Raw genomic sequence first — 17,520 nt, forward strand, 5'->3', positions numbered from 1 at the left:
TTATGCTTCTCATCATAAAAGGAGAGAAGATGCTAGGTTTCATAGATATGCGACATATAGCGATAACTACATTAGGAGCAAAATAATGGGACAGGAGTGGAAAATGGTAATATATTGAAACTGTGAAGGGAGGGAGATAATGTGATAGAGGAAGAAAATTGCTGATATAACAAAGTGGAGATAAGTATGTAAAGTTGTTACCGAGTTTGCCATGGTTAATTGTTGAGCTTTGCATTATCACAATAAATCTCCTCTTACAGAATCTATCTAATTATTTTAACTTTCCCATATATATATATATATATATATATATATATATATATATATATATATATATGAATAAAAAAGAATGCGAAAAGTATAAAAGCTTATAACTTTTCTTTATTCGTTTTTAATTGGTGACGTGCAGGAATACAAAATAATAATATTATGAAAAAAAATTAAAAAACTTTTTTTATAAGTACATAATTTTCGACCGATCCTTCAGTCTTCATCGGTGTAGTGAAAGTATGTATATATATATATATATATATATATATATATATATATATATATATATATATTTTTTGTTACATTTTCACCCCAAACAAGGCACATTGCCACTTTGTTGTATGGGGCTACTATCAGGGACATAGGCATCAGGGGTACTGTGTAGGGAGTTGGGCAGCAAGATGTCGGTCCACGTTGCACTTGAACTTCTGCATGTCAGTACAGTTGGGGAAGCAGTGACCCGGAAGGGAATTCCAAAGTCTAGTTGTCCTTGGGAAGAAACTACTGGAGTAAAAGGCTTTCTTGCATCTAGGGATCTCTACTGTGAAGGGGTGGGATTTAGCTGCTTTTCGGGTTTGTCGGGGGTATTTACGTCGAGGGGGTACAAGTGCTTGCAGTTCGTCAGAGCATTCACCATTAAAGTACTTGTAGAACAGGCAGAGGGATGCAACGTTTCATCGATGTGACAGAGGCTGAAGTTTAGATGACAGTTCAGGACCTATTAGATTGACGACTCTCTTTTGAACCTTGTCTAGGAGCGAGAGACTAGTGGCAGATGCACCAGCCCAAATATGACAACAATACTCCATACATGGGCGAATGATGGCCTTATAGAGGTATAGGATACTTTCGGGCGTTAGTAGCTTTCTAGCACAATAGAGAGAACCTACCTTCTTCGCAGCGGTCCTGGCAATGCTCTCAATGTAATTGTTCCAACATGTTTCCTGAGAGCATTAGGCCGAGGAGTTTAAAAGATGTACTCTCAGATAAAGAGTCATTGGCCATTGCTATTGGTGGTAGAGAAGGTTTCTTGTAATTATTGAAGGAAACAAGCTTAGTCTTGGCAGCATTGAATATGACCATCCATTTATGTCCCCATTCCACTACAGATCGGAGGTCATCCTCTTGTGTTTCTGCCATTTCTTTAGATATATGTTCATTTGTTTTCTTGTCGTGTCTGTTATAGAGTGTGGTGTCATCAGCATATATACCCATCTCACAGGCAATTTTGTCAGGGAGGTCATTTATGAATATTAGGAATAACAGAGGTCCTAGGATAGACCCCTGAGGTACTCCCACATTTATATTATATTGTTTAGATGTACGACCATCGAGGACAACCTGGATTTTTCTCTTATCTAAGAAGGATTTAATAATGTCATGTATTCTTCCAGTGATACCATATGATCTGATTTTCTTGAGAAGACCCTCATGTCATACCCTGTCAAAAGCCTTAGATATATCTAGAGCTACCGCTCTACCCTCATCAACTTTGTCCAGTGACTGGTATTTACGTTCTGAGATTACAGTTAGGATGTCTGCTGTGGAACCGGCTTGCCTAAATCCATATTGTTGGTCAGTCAGAAGTTTAGCATCTGTAAAGTGATGGACTACAAATTGGTTAATTATGGTCTCAAATAGTTTGGCGAAAAGTGGGAGGAGGCTAATGGGGCGATAATTTACTGGGTCAGTTCTTTTGCCAGAATTCTTGAAAACTGGTACTACAGAAGCAGTTTTCCACCAGGCAGGAAAGCAAGATTCATTAAGGCATTTGTTGTAAAGTATATATATATATATATATATATATATATATATATATATATATATATATATATATATATATCAGTCCAGGTTAAGATTATATTCATAGGATAAAATCTGGAGAATATCCACTGGGTTTATATAATAGTGCTCAATAATTAATAGAGATATTTACAATAATATTTCTACAGACATGGACTAGTTTCGCTACACTGATATGACAAGATTTCAATCCGTAGTTATTAATTAAGATCAAACCCACCCAAGACCACAGACGAAATAAATGCTAAAAAAATAACCTTTTTGCTGAAAACATAGGTATTTCTTTAAAACATTATTTCAAATTGGATCACATGACTTCCAATTTTAATCCAAATGTTTTTCATTTCCTTCTTTATTTTTCCCTTTTTTAATATCAATAGCTAAAAATGAAAAGACTGACTTTTCGCCTGATGCTATCTTAGTTATTAATAACTACAGATCAAAACATGCTAGTGTAGTGAAGCGTGTACATATCTATATAAATATATATCTCTGTGTGCGTGTGTGTCTGTGCATGTGTGTGTGTGCACACGCTTGCGCATGTGTGTGTGTGTGTGTGTGTGTGTGTGTGTGTGTGTGTGTGTGTGTGTGTGTGTGTGTGTGTGTGTGTGTGTGTGTGTGTGTAAGTAGGTTCCTATGGACCATCAAAATGACTGGGTCGATGTGTTTTTGTAAATTTTACACAAATGTACTTTATGCGTCTGGTAGTGTTCTTAAAGAGATTTTGTATCATAATGTCCTCAACAAGCATCGAAAATCGAAAAGCTCTGATTAAAAATGAAGTCTGCTGTTTATACACGGATACAATTTAGTATCACAAGTGCATTATAGAAGTTTTATCACTGCATAAGCTGAAGGGCCGATTGTATAAAATCATTAGTAAGTCTTTGATATGACAGGAGCGCGTTTGCAAATGAATGTTTCTGTTTAGAGTATAAATGAACAATGATACTTAATTTTGTTTGCATTTTTAATTTAAGCCATTATATGAAAATATTTTTAAATAAACACTAACTTCTTTACAGTGCAATGTAGACTACAATATATTGTGGATTAAATCACTGCGGGTGGCATGCAAAGCTTCTTCCTGATGCATCAAGGGCAGAGAGGCTAGAACGAATTGCAACTCTCAAGATAAATAAGAATGTCCACTTAATAATGATTACATCCATAAAGACGTAATCTATTCATGCACCATATCGAGTTCCAACCAAATAACTCTTGAATTGATCTAAGTAATCAGCCACCTATTTCAACCCCCTCTATTAAATTTTTATAAATGATCTAGGTATTTTACCAACTAATGGCCACAATAATACTACTTATAATAATTCACCTAACAACACCCAAAATAGTAAATCTTAAAACATTTGAAAATGTTCCTGGAATTCCCACTCTATCTCCCCACACCAACAAAAAACCCACAGTAATTTGAATTGCTCTAGCTTAATAATTTACTCCTTTTCCTAACCCTAAGCACAGCATAATGCAGGCACCTCTTAAAATCCACACTTACATGTGTCCCAATTCCAATTTAATAAAATGATGTACTTTAAATCAAGTACATTCATGTAATAATGACAACAATGATAAAATGAAAGCGACATCTCTAACTACCTTAGTTGGAAAACTTAGGTCTAAAACAAATCTGTCTCTATGAAATGAACTATACATGAGAAGTCAAAATGATAAACCCCAGGTTCTAAATCGATTTGCAATCCTGTCATTTATTTGCAGATCAGATGAGGATTACTTCTTCTCAGAATAATAATTATATACACTCGAAAATTGAGCCATTTTCACTTATATACTTTTAATATGTACTTATGTACTTTTATTATTTACTTATATACTTTATTATTTACTTATATATATTTATTACTTACTTATATACTTTTATTATTTACTTATACACTTTTGTTATTTACTTATATACATTTATTATTTAATTATATACTTTTAATATGTACTTATATACTTTTATTATTTACTTATATACTTTTATTGTTTACTTATATACTTTTATTATTTACTTATATACTTTTATTATTTACTTATATACTTTTATTATTTACTTATATACTTTTGATATTTACTTATATACTTTTATTATTTACTTATATACTTTTATTATTTACTTATATACTTTTAATATTGACTTATATACTTTTAATATTTACTTATATACTTTTAATATTGACTTATATACTTTTAATATTTACTTATATACTTTTATTATTTACTTATATACTTTTAATATTGACTTATATACTTTTTTTATTTACTGATATACTTTTAATATTTACTTATATACTTTTATTATTTACTTATTTACTTTTGATATTTACTTATATACTTTTATTATTTACTTATATACTTTTATTATTTACTTATATACTTTTATTATTTACTTATATACTTTTATTATTTACTTATATACTTTTAATATTGACTTATATACTTTTATTATTTACTTATATACTTTTAATATTGACTTATATACTTTTAATATTTACTTATATACTTTTATTATTTACTTATATACTTTTAATATTGACTTATATACTTTTTTTATTTACTGATATACTTTTAATATTTACTTATATACTTTTTATATTTACTTATATACTTTTAATATTGACTTATATACTTTTTTATTTATTTATATACATTTATTATTTACTTATATACTTTTATTATTTACTTATATACTTCTAATATTGACTTATATACTTTTAATATTTACTTATATACTTTTAATATTTACTTATATACTTTTATTATTTACTTATATACTTTTATTATTTACTTATATACTTTTATTATTTACTTATATACTTTTATTATTTACTTATATACTTTTATTATTTACTTATATACTTTTAATATTGACTTATATAATTTTTTATTTATTTATATACTTTTATTATTTACTTATATACTTTTAATATTTACTTATATACTTTTATTATTTACTTATATACTTTTATTATTTACTTATATACTTTTATTATTTACTTATATACTTTTATTATTTACTTATATACTTTTAATATTTACTTATATACTTTTAATATTTACTTATATACTTTAAATATTTACTTACATACTTTTATTATTTACTTATATCCTTTTATTATTTACTTATATACTTTTAATATTTACTTATATACTTTTATTATTTACTTATATACTTTTATTATTTACTTATATACTTTTATTATTTACTTATATACTTTTAATATTTACTTATATACTTTTAATATTTACTTATATACTTTTATTATTTACTTATATACTTTTATTATTTATTTATATACTTTTATTATTTACTTATATACTTTTAATATTTACTTATATACTTTTATTATTCACTTATATACTTTTATTATTTATTTATATACTTTTATTATTTACTTATATACCTTTATTATTTACTTATATACTTTTATTATTTGCTTATATACTTTTATTATTTACTTATATACTTTTAATATTTACTTATATAGTTTTATTATTTACTTATATACTTTTATTATTTACTTATATACTTTTATTATTTTCTTATATACTTTTAATATTTACTTATATACTTTTATTATTTACTAATATACTTTTATTATTTACTTATATACTTTTAATATTTACTTATATACTTTTATTATTTACTTATATTCTTTTATTATTTACTTATATACTTTTATTATTTACTTATATACTTTTATTATTTACTTATATACTTTTAATATTTACTTATATACTTTTATTATTTACTTATATACTTTTAATATTTACTTATATACTTTTAATATTTACTTATATACTTTTATTATTTACTTATATACTTTTATTATTTATTTATATACTTTTATTATTTACTTATATACTTTTAATATTTACTTATATACTTTTATTATTTACTTATATACTTTTATTATTTACTTATATACTTTTATTATTTACTTATATACTTTTAATATTTACTTATATAGTTTTATTATTTACTTATATACTTTTAATATTTACTTATATAGTTTTATTATTTACTTATATACTTTTATTATTTACTTATATACTTTTATTATTTACTTATATATTTTTTTTTTACTTATATACTTTTAATATTTACTTATATACTTTTATTATTTACTTATATACTGTTAATATGTACTTATGTACTTTTATTATTTACTTATATACTTTTCTTATTTACTTATATACTTTTATTATTTACTTATATACTTTTAATATATACTTTTATTATTTACTTATATACTTTTATTATTTACTTATATATTTTATTATTTACTTATATACTTTTATTATTTACTTATATACTTTTATTATTTACTTATATACTTTAATTATTTACTTATATACTTTTATTATTTACTTATATACTTTTATTATTTACTTATATATTTTATTATTTACTTATATACTTTTAATATTTACTTATATACTTTTAATATTTACTTATATACTTTTAATATTTACTTATATACTTTTAATATGTACTTTTATTATTTACTTATATACTTTTATTAATTACTTACATTCTTTTAATATATACTTAAATACTTTTTATATGTACTTATATACTGTTATTATTTACTGATATACTTTTATTATTTACTTATATACTGTTATTATTTACTTATATACTTTTATTATTTACTTATATACTTTTATTATTTACTTATATACTTTTATTATTTACTTATATACTTTTAATTTTTACTTATATACTTATAATATGTACTTATATACTTTTAATATTTACTTATATACTTTTAATATTTACTTATATACTTTTATTATTTACTTATATGCTTTTAATATTAACTTATATACTTTTATTATGTACTTATATACTTTTATTATTTACTTATATACTTATAACATGTACTTATATACTTTTAATATTTACTTATATACTTTTAATATTTACTTATATACTTTTATTATTTACTTATATAGTTTTATTATTTACTTATATACTTTTAATATTTACTTATATGCTTATAATATGTACTTATATACATTTAATATTTACTGTATACTTTTAATATTTACTTATATACATTTAATATTTACTTATAAACTTTTAATATTTACTTATATACTTTTAATATTTACTTATATACTTTTATTATTTACTTATATACTTTTATTATTTACTTATATACTTTTATTATTTACTTTTATACTTTTATTAATTACTTATATACTCTTAATATTTAGTTATATACTTTTCGTATTTACTGATATAATTTTATTATTTACTTATATACTTTTGTTATGTACTTATATACTTTTAATATTTACTTATATACTTTTATTATTTACTTATATACTTTTATTATTTACTTATATACTTTTATTATTTACTTACATACTTTTGTTATTTACTCATATACTTGTAATATTTACTTATATACTTTTAATATTTACTTATGTACTTTTATTTTTTACTTATATACTTTTATTATTCACTTATATACTTTTAATATGTACTTATATCCTTTTGTTATTAACTTATATACTTTTATTATTTACTTATAGACTTTTAATATTTACTTATATACTTTTATTATTCACTTATATACTTTTATTATTTACTTATATACTTTTAATATTTACTTATATACTTTTATTATTTACTTATATACTTTTATTATTTACTTATATACTTTTAATATGTACTTATGTACTTTTATTATTTACTTATATACTTTTCTTATTTACTTATATACTTTTATTATTTACTTATTTACTTTTAATATTTACTTATATACTTTTAATATTTACTTATATACTTTTAATATGTACTTTTATTATTTACTTATATACTTTTATTATTTACTTATATACTTTTATTATTTACTTATATTCTTTTAATATTTACTTATATACTTTTAATATGTACTTATATACTTTTAATATTTACTTATATACTTTTAATATGTACTTATATACTGTTATTATTTAGTTACATACTTTTATTATTTACTTATATACTTTTATTATTTACTTATATACTTTTATTATTTACTTATATACTTTTAATATTGACTTATATACTTTTTTTATTTATTTATATACTTTTATTATTTACTTATATACTTTTAATATTTACTTATATACTTTTATTATTTACTCATATACTTTTATTATTTACTTATATACTTTTATTATTTACTTATATACTTTTAATATTTACTTATATACTTTTTATATTTACTTATATACTTTTATTATTTACTTATATACTTTTATTATTTACTTATTTACTTTTAATATTTACTTATATACTTTTATTATTTACTTATATACTTTTAATATTTACTTATATACTTTTATTATTTACTTATATACTTTTAATATTTACTTATATACTTTTATTATTTACTTATATACTTTTATTATTTACTTATATACTTTCATTATTTACTTATATACTTTTATTATTTACTTATATACTTTTAATATTTACTTATATACTTTTAATATTTACTTATATACTTTTAATATTTACTTATATACTTTTATTATTTACTTATATACTTTTATTATTTACTTATATACTTTAAATATTTACTTATATACTTTTATTATTTTCTTATATACTTTCATTATTTACTTATATACTTTTATTATTTACTTATATACTTTTAATATTTACTTATATACTTTTAATATTTACTTATATACTTTTATTATTTACTTATATACTTTTATTATTTATTTATATACTTTTATTATTTACTTATATACTTTTAATATTTACTTATATACTTTTTATATTTACTTATATACTTTTATTATTTACTTATATACTTTATTATTTACTTATATACTTTTATTATTTACTTATATACTTTTATTATTTACTTATATACTTTTATTATTTACTTATATACTTTTATTATTTACTTATATACTTTTATTATTTACTTATATACTTTTAATATTTACTTATATACTTTTATTATTTACTTATATACTTTTATTATTTACTTATATACTTTTATTATTTACTTATATACTTTTAATATTTACTTATATACTTTTATTATTTACTTATATACTTTTATTATTTACTTATATACTTTTAATATTTACTTATATACTTTTATTATTTACTTATATATTTTATTATTTACTTATATACTTTTAATATTTACTTATATACTTTTAATATTTACTTATATACTTTTATTATTTACTTATATACTTTTATTATTTACTTATATACTTTTAATATTTACTTATATACTTTTAATATTTACTTATATACTTTTAATATTTACTTATATACTTTTAATATGTACTTTTATTATTTACTTATATACTTTTATTAATTACTTACATACTTTTAATATATACTTAAATACTTTTTATATGTACTTATATACTGTTATTATTTACTGATATACTTTTATTATTTACTTATATACTGTTATTATTTACTTATATACTTTTATTATTTACTTATATACTTTTATTATTTACTTATATACTTTTATTATTTACTTATATACTTTTAATTTTTACTTATATACTTATAATATGTACTTATATACTTTTAATATTTACTTATATACTTTTAATATTTACTTATATACTTTTATTATTTACTTATATGCTTTTAATATTAACTTATATACTTTTATTATGTACTTATATACTTTTATTATTTACTTATATACTTACAACATGTACTTATATACTTTTAATATTTACTTATATACTTTTATTATTTACTTATATAGTTTTATTATTTACTTATATACTTTTAATATTTACTTATATGCTTATAATATGTACTTATATACATTTAATATTTACTGTATACTTTTAATATTTACTTATATACATTTAATATTTACTTATAAACTTTTAATATTTACTTATATACTTTTAATATTTACTTATATACTTTTATTATTTACTTATATACTTTTATTATTTACTTATATACTGTTATTTTTTACTTTTATACTTTTATTAATTACTTATATACTCTTAATATTTAGTTATATACTTTTCGTATTTACTGATATAATTTTATTATTTACTTATATACTTTTGTTATGTACTTATATACTTTTAATATTTACTTATATTCTTTTATTATTTACTTATATACTTTTATTATTTACTTATATACTTTTATTATTTACTTACATACTTTTGATATTTACTCATATACTTGTAATATTTACTTATATACTTTTAATATTTACTTATGTACTTTTATTTTTTACTTATATACTTTTATTATTCACTTATATACTTTTAATATGTACTTATATCCTTTTGTTATTAACTTATATAATTTTAATATTTACTTGTATACCTTTAATATTTACTTATATACTTTTATTATTTACTTATATACTTTTATTATTTACTTATATAATTTTAATATGTACTCATATGCTTTTAACATTTGCTAATATACTTTTGTTATTTACTTATATACTTTTATTATATATTTATATACTTTTATTATTTACTTATATACTTTTATTATTTACTTATATACTTTTATTATTTACTTATATACATTTATTATTTACAGATATACTTTTATTATTTACTGATATACTTTTATTGTTTACTTATATACTGTTAATATTTACTTATATACTTTTAATATTTACATATATACTTTTATTATTTACTTATATACTTTTATTATTTACTTATATACGTTTATTATTTACTTATATACGTTTATTATTTACTGATAAACTTTTATTGTTTACTTATATACTGTTAATATTTCCTTATATACTTTTAATATTTACATATATACTTATAACATGTACTTATATACTTTTAATATTTACTTATATACTTTTAATATTTACATATATACTTTTATTATTTACTTATATACTTTTAATATTTACTTATATACTTTTCGTATTTACTTATATACTTTTAATATTTATTTATATACTTTTATTATTAACTTATAAACTTTTAATATTTACTTATATACTTTTAATATTTACTTATATACTTTTATTATTTACTTATATACTTTTAATATTTACTTATATACTTTTTTTATTAACTTATATACATTTAATATGTACTTATATACTTTTATTATTTACTTATATACTTTTACTATTTATTTATATGCTTTTATTATTTACTTATATACTTTTATTATTTACTTATATACTTTTTTATTTACTTATATACTTTTATTATTTACTTATATACTTTTATTATTTACTTATATACTTTTATTATTTACTTATATACTTTAGTATTTAATTATATACTTTTAGTATTTACTTATATACTTTTAATATTTACTTATATAATTTTAATATTTACTTATATACTTTTGTTATTTCCTTATATACATTTGTTATTTACTTTCATACTTTTATTGTTTAATTATATATATTTGTTACGTACTTATATACTTTTAATATTTGCTTATATACTTTTGTTACTTACTTATATACTTTTATTATTTATTTATATACTTTTATTTTTTACTCATATACATTTATTATTTACTTATATATTTTTAATATTTACTTATATACTTTTAATATTTACTTATATACTTTTATTATTTACTTATATACTTTTAATATTTACTTGTATACTTTTATTATTTACTTATATACTTTTATTATTTACTTATATACTTTTCGTATTTACTTATATACTTTTATTATTTATTTATATACTTTTATTGTTTACTTATATTCTTTTAATATTTACTTATATACTTTTATTATTTACTTATATACTTTTAATATTTACTTATATACTTTTATTATTTATTTATATACTTTTATTATTTATTTATATACTTTTATTGTTTACGTATATACTTTTATTATTTAGTTATATACTTTATTATTTACTTATATACTTTTATTATTGACTTATATACTTTTATTGTTTACTTATATACTTTTATTATTTATTTATATACTTTTCGTATTTACTTATATACTTTTAATATTTACTTATATACTTTTAATATTTACTCATATACTTTTATTGTTTACTTATATACTTTTATTATTTACTTATATACTGTTAATATTTATTTATATAATTTTATTGTTTACTTATATACTTTTAATATTGATTTATATACTGTTATTATTTACTAGTATACTTTTCGTTTTTATTTATATACTTTTATTATTTACTTATATACTTTTAATATTTATTTATATACTTTTAATATTTACTTATATACTTTTAATATTTATTTATATACTTTTATTATTTACTTATATACTTTTATTGTTTACTTATATACTTTTGTTTTTTTTTATTGTTTCATCTTTCTATTCACATACGATCACGTTCTTCTTTTAGATATATGTCAGTGTTTATTCTCATGTTTTTATATATTTTAAAATTTGTCGTTTATATATGTACCCTTCATTTTTTATCTAATTGTCTTTGAGCCATTTTTTATTCACATTTTATTTTATTCTATAATGCTGGCCATTCTCCTTTTTTGATGCGAAGCATTTAATTTCGAAAGACCATGGCCTAAAGCGTTTTTACCCTCTATTTTATCATCTCCTTTCTTAATGATCTGATGATATAATAAAGTTATGTGCAACTTTTATTTCTTGTCTTTTATTTAATAACATTACATACAAGATACTAGCAGGAAGATCTGACGTTGTTCGGGATTGATTGATGATCAACGAATGTTTCTTTCTTCCATCAGAATCGATGAAATCGATCATTTCTTAATCAAATCAATTTATTGCCCGCTTTAGTTGGGGACCCATTGCAGTGCACTGGGAGAAAGATTTACATGTCTCCCCGCAGTGACTTAATGTTTATATACTTATTATTATTCAAATTATTGAAAAGAAATTGTTGAATTAATTGAAAATTAAAAAAAAAAGGAAATTGTGTAAACATTAATTTGAAGGGAATTGTGTAAACATTCGTTCAATGAAAATAAACATTTTGAGGGCTTTTTGGAATTTTGGAGATTTTAACAGATTGTCATATGCCAGCAGTGTGGGAGGGCGACAAAAGAGATAATCATATGGCAGCGGAATACAGGGGTGGGGCAAAACATGTAATTATATGCCAGCGAGGGGGAGCAAAACAAATAGCTATATGCCGGGCCGACAGGTTATTGTATGCCAGCGAGGGGGGGGGGGGTTACGATCGCCCCGGGTGGCAAAAACTGATGCTATGCAACTGTTTATACATAACAGGTATTCAGACATGCGGCAAGCATTTTAATCAGTTTTGGGGCGAAAATTTGGCTACCAAAATGTCAAAGTTGAAAAAAGTTGACCTTTGAAAATTCTTCCAAATTTCTCTGACAATTTTGGGTCTAAAGACTTGAAATTTTAGATTTAAGTAACTTGAACATGAGTGTAACTTTTTATTTTGATTTGAGGCGAAAATGATAAATGTTAAGGGGTCAAAACTGGGGTCAAAAGAATTACTCAGACAACTTCTGACCTAAACATTTATATATAGAGTCTTATGTAAAGTATATTCACATGTAGGGCAAGTTATGAACAGTAGATAAGGCCCGAGCAAAGCCGGGTTGAACTGCTAGTATTCATTATATATTATCATATATATTCTTTATATATTCTCCAACGTTAAATTTGAGAAAAATTTATACTTTGAGTGAGAATGCATAAACATATACAACACAGTCACACATATACATACACTCACATATTCACACATTCACATATTCACACATCATACATTCACACATACACACATTCACATATACATACATTCACATATTCACACATCATACATTCACACATACACACATTCACATATACATACATTCACGTATTCACACATTCACATATTCATACATTCAAATATACACACATTCACATATACACAGATTCACAAATGCACACATTCACACATACACACATTCACATATTCACACATCATACATTCACCCACATCATACATTCACATATTCACACATTCACATATACATACATTCACATATTCACACATTCAAATATACACACATTCAAATATACACACATTCACATATGCACACATTCACATATACACACATTCACACATACACACATTCACATATACACATACACACATTAACATATACACACATTCACATAATATACACATTCACGTATGCACACATTCACATATGCACACGTGCATACATTCACACGTACACACATTCACACATGCACGCATACACACATTCACATATACACACATACACTCATTCACATATTGACACATACACATTCACATATACACACATACACACATTCACATATACACACATACACACATTCACATATACACAAATACACATTCACATATGCACACATGCACACATTCACATATACGCACATATACAATTCACATATACGCACATACACAATGCACATATACACACCTACACAAATTAACATATTCACACATACACATATTCACACATACACACATGCACAAATTCACACCTACACATATTCACACATACATGCATTCACACATACACACACGTCAATAGCATGCAAAAATCCACTTCCTTGTATTTAAATCGTGCCAAATTAAGAGAGAATAACTTGTACTCACAAAGTGCTCAATATTCCTTTGAGGTAGAGCTTTATAACAATAATAAATAAAAAATGACTTATTTTAACACTTTACTACAGTTTTATCGGAAACCCTTCTATATTTGTGCGTTTGCATGGATGTGTGTTTACTTACATTGCTCTTTGTGTATGTGTATCTGTTATCGTGTGTAACTATATTTGCATGTGCAAAAATGCATTTTTTATGCACATGTTCATATATATATATATATATATATATATATATATATATATATATATATATATATATATATATATACTAGAGAGAGAGAGAGATAAACAGGGCGTTTAAATCTGTGCGTGTCCATATCTATATATATACCTATCTATATCTATCTATATATATGTGTGTGTGTGTGTGTGTGTGTGTGTGTGTGTGTGTGTGTGTGTGTGTGTGTGTGTGTGTAGAGAGAGAGAGAGGGAGAGAATGAGAGAAGGAGTGAGGGAGAGAAAGAGAGGGAGAGAGCGCGTGCGTGCGTGCGCGCGCGGGTGTGTGTGTGTGTGTGTGTGTGTGTGTGTGTGTGTGTGTGTGTGTGTGTGTGTGTGTGTGTGTGTGTGTGTGTGTGTGTGAGAAAAATACAGAGGCTGAGAGTTTTCGAAGAGTCTGGAAGGTAAAGGCGGCAAACTATAAAACACATTTTCCGACTCAGTGAATTGTGGGAGTTTTTTTTTTCTGTTATTTCCATCCCATGTGAAGTACATCAGCCAGTCGTTGATAGAGGCAGCAATTACGCATACAGCACACTCGGTAGGACTGCAGTTCTCTTTCTTCGCTTGTGCTGAGCAGAAGTGTGCTGCACATGTGATGGTCGCTGTTGTCTCAGTAACAGGGATTAAAAAAAAAAAATCTATATACCAAAAAAGGGGTGTACATATTTCGAACTTGCCCCCCAAAAGTAAACCGGTGCCGTGGAAACTAAAACCGGAAAGGTGAGTTTAGACATTGACCATTTTTCTTTTGTTTGGGTTTTTTTTTTTTGCTTCTTTTTTTTTGGGGGGGGGTTCTTTTGTTTTTAAGAAAGAGGGAACAAATTATTTTTTTTATTTTTATTTTTGAAAAACATTGTGAGAAGGAGTATTAAAAATCTTTATAAGATTAAAAAAAATGAACAAAGTAAAAATGAATAATGAAAAAGAATTTATTTCCAAAATGTAAAGAAGAAACACAAAACACGTGTGAAGTTATTAGAATACGCGATGATGGTTGAATAAACCATCAGTTTGTCATTTTATTTGTTTGTTTATTTGAGGCGGAGTGAAAAGGTGAGATTTTGTTGTTTCTTTAATTATTTAAAAAAAAAAAAAAAGTATTACAAAAAGAAAAAAGAAAATATAAATGTCAAAAAAGAAAGAAAAAAGAAAATATAAATGTCAAAAAAAAAAAGAAAAGAAAAAAGGAAAACAGGATGAAAACTCTATACAACAAAACCAAAGGGATATAGGTATTTCAATCTCATCTCACTAAAAAATAAGCAGACGACGCGCGCGAGAGGTGTACCCACCACCCCTCTCACCCCAGAAAGGTAAGTTGCCCCTTTCACCATTGTCCGTTTTGTTTTCTTTTTCTTTTTGTTTTGTTTCAAATAAGAAATATAAAGCAATGAGGACGGGGTAGAAGTAAAAATATCATTTTAATTCTATCTTTTTTTAATCCAGTTACCTGGCACTCATAGTAATACATTGGCACATTCTTATACTCAGTGAAAGCTCGCTCAAGTGCTGGAGTCTTTTGTTTGAATATGCAGTCCTAGGAGGTTTACCACCCAAGTATTAACTTCTCTCTTCGACAATTATTTTATGACTAATCGCCTGAGGCACCCTACCGAGAAATGTCAATGATGCTGCTCAGGCATTCTTTTGTGGACCAGAATGCAACCCCAACCTTCCGTCACATCTTTCCGTGGTGGGAGGGAGATAAATACGAATTGTCAAAGGCCTCATGATTTCAGTTTAGTTATGGTCGGTTTTATGAAGCCTTCTCCCAGGCATTATTTCCTACTTTTAAAAGAGGGGTTATTGTCAGCTGTCCGAAGCACTCCTACTGGACATTGTATACTAGTTCGATTAAGGAAAATTTTACACCCATCTAGAGTGCGCCCTTTTGGTGGTGGTGGTGGTGGTGGTGGTGGGGACTACATTTTACACTATAAACTGATTCTGTGTGTAACTTTGCTTGTATGTATGTGTGTGTGTGTGTGTGTGTGTGTGTGTGTGTGTGTGTGTGTGTGTGTGTGTGTGTGTGTGTGTATCAGAAGAATGAGACGAAGAAGATCATAGATTAATGAATCTTGTGGTTTCAAGTCTGACAAAATATTTTTTGGAGGTAATATTTTTATATAAGAAGACAATCCCAACCAAATAAAATTGCTCAATATACTAGATAGAGCAAATTCAAATTTACATTTTTTTTTTATTTAAATTTTATCCATGGATTAAGGAAATTACTTTGAATATTGTATTCTTTGTCCAAATAATTAATTTTTGTTTTGAAAAATTATATTTTTCTGAATGAAATTTAAATATAAAAACTGTAAATGTTTATATATATATATATATATATATATATATATATATATATATATATATATATATATATAAATATAGTCTTGAAACTTTTTAACCTTTAAAACTATACAAAAAACATATTTTTTATCATTCGTTAGAAAACTATTTATTCAGTAAGTCATTCAATCACCTGCAATCACTGCACCAACTTGCTCCCTCGAATTCACTACCAGTAATAATTAATTTTTGAAGGGATCATCAGTTGTTTACCATGAAACTCTGTTTCGGGGATATATATATATAT

General features: G+C 23.0%; 1 protein-coding gene across 5 annotated transcripts in view; it reads left to right on the forward strand.

Moving 5' to 3' along the window:
• Positions 1–17,520, forward strand: part of LOC145242050 (protocadherin alpha-8-like) — a 286,561-nt gene that overhangs the window by 14,023 nt on the left and 255,018 nt on the right. For 3 of the 5 annotated variants that reach the window (XM_080104946.1, XM_080104943.1, XM_080104947.1), the window contains exon 1: positions 15,284–15,641. The exons of 1 other annotated variant lie outside the window; for it this stretch is intronic. The gene's annotated coding sequence lies outside the window, so the exon portion shown is untranslated. Of the gene's footprint in view, positions 1–15,283; positions 16,235–17,520 lie in introns of those variants that run through there. One more of the 5 variants, XM_080104944.1, reaches the window with a different exon arrangement.

This window comes from Euprymna scolopes, chromosome 21 (genome assembly GCF_053919585.1).
Source record: "Euprymna scolopes isolate OS-2025 chromosome 21, ASM5391958v1, whole genome shotgun sequence".
Lineage (NCBI taxonomy): Eukaryota > Metazoa > Mollusca > Cephalopoda > Sepiida > Sepiolidae > Euprymna > Euprymna scolopes.